The sequence below is a fragment of the Microtus ochrogaster genome, linkage group LG9 (genome assembly GCF_000317375.1).
Source record: "Microtus ochrogaster isolate Prairie Vole_2 linkage group LG9, MicOch1.0, whole genome shotgun sequence".
NCBI lineage: Eukaryota > Metazoa > Chordata > Mammalia > Rodentia > Cricetidae > Microtus > Microtus ochrogaster.
Genome location: NC_022034.1, coordinates 5012135 through 5017102, shown reverse-complemented (window position 1 = coordinate 5017102; position 4968 = coordinate 5012135).

Below are 4968 nucleotides of genomic sequence, written 5' to 3'. Positions count from 1 at the left end.
TGTGTGTGTGGTGGGGGAGTATCTGTAGTCAGGTTCTCTAGTAGATCATTGTTAAGATTATGGGCTCGATGAGCTTTTTGCATCTGGTTCAACCCTGGCTAGAAGCATTCCAGGCTTAGGAAGGGAAAGGGCCCCTCTTTCCCATACTTGGATGTAATCCAGGGCAGGTGTAATCCCATGGGAAGAAACTCAGGGAAACACAAGGCTTCCTGTCTCCCTGGGGAGGTCTGCAGATGAGGAGGTTTCTGGGCAACACATGGTGGGAGGCAACGCCCAGAGGCCAGGGATGTCCGTAACAGCAACAAGTTCTCAGTCTTTCTTCCTCCCGAAACAGGCTCTCCAATCAGAACTGGGAGGCCTCTCTTTGTTCACATTTTATCTTCTTGGCATGTTCTCCGCTTAAAAGGCAGACGGTGCCTTTCCTCTTGCCCTGGATCGAGCCCAAGTGCAAGGCCATGTGATGTGAACTTCAGTCGTGTAGGAACTCAGAGGGGAAATAACTGGCACGTAAGCAGAGGTGCACTTCCAGGAGAGCCTGTTACTGGATCCCCAAAAGCAGCTTCCACCACTGCAGGGAGTCTGTCTCCCTAGGGGGAACTTAAAGACTAAGCATTGTCAATGCTGGCATCTAGCACGTGAAAATACAAGACAGAAAAACCATACCTTTTGTGGGTTTTGTTGTTGTTATTGTTTGTGATTTTGTTTTCTGAGACACGTTTCTCAGAGCTCTGGCTGGCTCTACTGAAACTCACTGTGTAGACCAAGCTGGCCTCAAACTCAAAGAGATCTGCCTGCCGCAGACTCCCAAGTTGGAATTAAAGGTATGCATTTCCTACCTAAAAGGCTGATTTGCACTTTGCATATTTTTTTAAAAAATGAATTAGCCATCTTTTCTGGACTCTTGGGGTGGTCTGCATGTCGTGTGCATCTTGGTGGTACGTGGCCCTTCTCTTCTGGTAAGAGCCTCCTCCCTACGTCTGCTGTGGGGTCTCCTGGTCTCTGAGAACCCTGGGAACACAGTGACCCCATCACAGTGGACACAGCTTAGCTTCAGCCATGGGGGACAGATCGGAGCCACAGGGCCCCGGCACCCCTGTGACAAACTCTGGGAGGAACTGTGAGAGGAGGGAGGGTTGATGTTAGCTGCCGGGCTGATGGGCTGGCTCGCTTGTGTTAAAGGGGAGGCAGAATATCCCAGCAGGACGAGTGTGTGGCAAAAACTGCTCATCCCGTGGTGGCAGGAAACATAGAGGAGCAGACAGGAGAAGGACGGAAAGTTGTGTCTCTCAGAGACTTGCTTCCTCCAGCTAGGCCCTGCCCTCCTGAGTCGCAGTTCCTCAATATAATGTTCAGAGGATGGATGAGGACATTGATGAGGACAGTTCTGAGTTTCCCCCTTCCTCTAAGGAGCAACTCCTTTTCCCTAGTAGGACCCATGGTACTTCCTACGTACCTAAAGGGAATGACCAGATGTCCCAGTAGGCCACCTTGTTCATCCCTGAGCCCAACATCAACACCCATCCTGGAAACACTGGCTGTTCAAAGGGTTTGAGTTGAACTCAGTTGACTTTCCTCTACCCGCTTGGGGGAGCACTCCCCTTGGCCTCCTTATCACAGACATGAATTCCAGTACTGTTTGCTCTGCATGGTCAGCACCCAGGGCATCCTGGAGATGCATATTTATGGTTGAAGCATGCCTGTAGGTACATAGCCTGGGTGACTCAGTCTACCTCTCCGGCTAAGGCCCTTACTCTGGTTCTGCGGTGTTGTGCAGGCCAGTACGTACTCACTGACCAGCCTCTGCCTCTCCAGAAGGTTCTGCTGATCTGTCCCCACACCCAACCTAAAAAGTACAGGAATGGCTCTCCTCGGGTCCGGATGCCAAGAGTGGGTGCTGTCCCCTATACCGTTAGGTGGGCGTGGGCAGGATGGCAGAAGTGCTTGTTGCTTAGCAATGAAGTCTGCTGTCCTCACAAATGGAAAACCTTTCCTACCTCAGAGAAGACTGGCAGCCAGGATTCTAGCAGCTGAGTGCCAGAGGGGCTCATTTGTGCTGGGGACTCTGAGACCCACCTGTCACGAGCAAGGCGTTAGCCTCCTCCCGAGGTGGGACTTGGCTTCCTGGGATCTCTTTGTGCTATGGATCAGGAAACAGTGTAGTATTTATCCACCAAAGCAGATGGGTTTCTAGAATAAATCTTTACTATTCTGCTAGCTCCAAGCAATCCTGACCACACTCCTCCCTCAGCTAAGGCTGTTGTTACTCCTTCCAGCGTCCACGACAGGGGCCTGAGCACTGCCAACGCGGTGAATCTCCTTGGGGGCCAGAGGACTCATCTAATTATTTGCTCTGAGCCGGCAATCCTTCTCAGTGGGCCATCAGCCCACCCAGTTGCCAGCACCGCCGACTGTTGATTAACTGTTAATGTATTTCAGATACAAAGTCATACCCAAGATGCTGGCTGAACTCTAGCAAGGGCTGGTGGTATGCAACCCTCAAGTCATTTTTCTTTCTTATTATTAATTATTCATTATCTTCCAGCTCTAGATGCCAGTAAATTCCGTAAAAAATTAAGTATAATTAAGTTTGTGATTTTCATGGGCATACACAGGAGACTGGGTTTGACATATATTATTTGGATTAGTGTATCTAGTCCAGGAGGTAACAGAGCAAGGCAGTTTCTGGGTCTGGATTAGCTATTTTAGTGACCTGGAAATCCTCAATTTATTCAACAGTCTTTAATTTTCCCCTCCATTTGAGAGGATAAGCTACTAGAAGCTGTGTTCGCTTTTTGCTTGAACATCAGAGCCGAGGGAGGGGGACCACCCTAGGCCATTGCCAAGAGCACTTGGATATGGAGACACATCTTCTGAGCACCATGTTTTCACAAGTCCCAGACTGCCTGGCTGAGAGCTGGGTCTCTCTTGATTCCTGCTGGGTTTCGTTCTGATTCAGTTCTCTCCTGGGCTGCGTGCCCACATAACCTCATGGGAAGACTGGAAAGAATGTGGTAGCCCTGTAACAGCCACCCCGAGTCTGGTCTTGTGGCTGCTGAGCAGTCCCAGAGAAGCATTGACTTGTCCCGTGGAAGGAGGTAAAGTCGTGGTGTGCCCACCACTGTGGCCCAAATCCATCCCTAGCATCGCCTTCTGAACTCATATAACTTAAGTTCTTTTGTGCAAGAGACAGAATGCTTGGCCCCAGCAGAGCCCCAAGAGCCCTCCCCACCATCTCCCCAAAGATAAGCACTCCTTGGCCCCTTAGGCCTGTCTGTTCTGTGTTAATTACATGTGTCTCTGTCATGATTATAAAATGGTCACATCTGTTTTAAGTCCTTCGACATCCCCGAAGTCTGGAGGACGATACACGAAAGTCCATCTCTCCCGAGGTGCAGGCGCTGTGCCTATGGTGGGCTTTGTCACCTGGCTGGGAAGACTGTTGGGGACAGAGATGACTTTGACGTTCCAGAAAATGTCATTGCTTTCATGTCGCATTCCAGCACAACAGAGAGTCCATGCTTCCTGTCCCATCATCCACATGGAGTCGTCCTGTGCTCGTACAGGCCATTGGCCTCTTTCCTCCTCTAACCAAATGGCCCAGCACAAGAACCACAGTCATAGTCAGGGCCTGGTCCGTCACTGGGCCCTGGTTTCCCTTTCCCTGATGTTTTCCTGGTTTCTCCCATTCCTCCTGACCCTCGTTACCCGGCAAGGCCCAAGGATGCAGACCCCAGAATGCCGCTTTCCTCTACCCCACCATGCGGAGTTGGGCTCTTCTGGGTGTGATCGGTCACCTCTGCAATGGCAACATCCAACATAGCCATCTCTCCTGTGAATTCCAAACTCACTCTCTATCGATATTGTCCAGGCAAAAAAATAAAAAAAAAAAATATAGAATGTCAGCAATGTATAAGAAGTGACACACCCAGAAGGAGGGAGAAGATGAGCAAGGAAGTCAGGACCGCGAGGGGTGCATCCACCCACGGAGATGGTGGGATTGATCTAATGGGAACTCACCAAGGCCAGCTGGACTGGGACTGAACAAGCATGTGATCAAACCGGACTCTCTGAATGTGGCTGACAATAAAGGCTGACTGAGAAGCAAAGGACAATGGCACTGGGTTTTGATTCTACTGCATGTACTACCTTTGTGGGAGCCTAGTCTATTTGGATGCTCACCTTCCTAGACCTGGATGGAGGGGGAGGACCTTGGACTTCCCACAGGGCAGGGAATCCTGACTGCTTGTAGGACTGGAGAGGGAGGGGGAGTGGGGGGAAGGGGAGGAAATAGGAAGAAGGGAGGAGGTAGAAATTTTTAATAAATAAATAAATAAAACTCAAAAAAATAAAAAATAAATAAAATAAAAAAGAATCGACACACCCTGTGCCCAGATGTTGGTGTCTTACCCATGAGTCAGACACTCTCCAGGTAAGAGAGGGACAGGTCATACCTTCTGGCTTTTTTTTTGTTTTTTTTTTATCTCATCACTATATCCTGCAGCCTCTATCTAGAAAGTACATCCCAAACATGACCACTTACCTTGACCCTGTAGGGTAGGCACTGCACTCGTGAACGCCATCCCTCAGGGTCTTCCTGACCCTCTGTCTCTTACCCTGGTGCTGACCCTTCTTGTCTTTCCTGCCCCACTGCTTAGTGGCCTCAGTTGCCCTCTGACTCATTTCCCACTGTCTGTGTAAAAGAGAAGTTTCTCCAGAGTGGAATCTGGTTTTGTCCCTGCTTTCCGGGCTGAGTCCAAGGCAATGCTGATTAAACTCTTGTCATGTGAAGGAATGAGCCTCCTAATTTGTTCCTGTGATTACAGTCCTGTGTGACATGTGGGCCTGTTTTACATTCCCTGCACTGAAGACAGAGCAAGCAGGCTTCCGTCTCAGAGGGGCCACTGCCTATGAAACTGGGCCCAGAGAGGGCAGGGTAGGAGATGGTGGGGAGGAGGAAGGAGAAGAGAG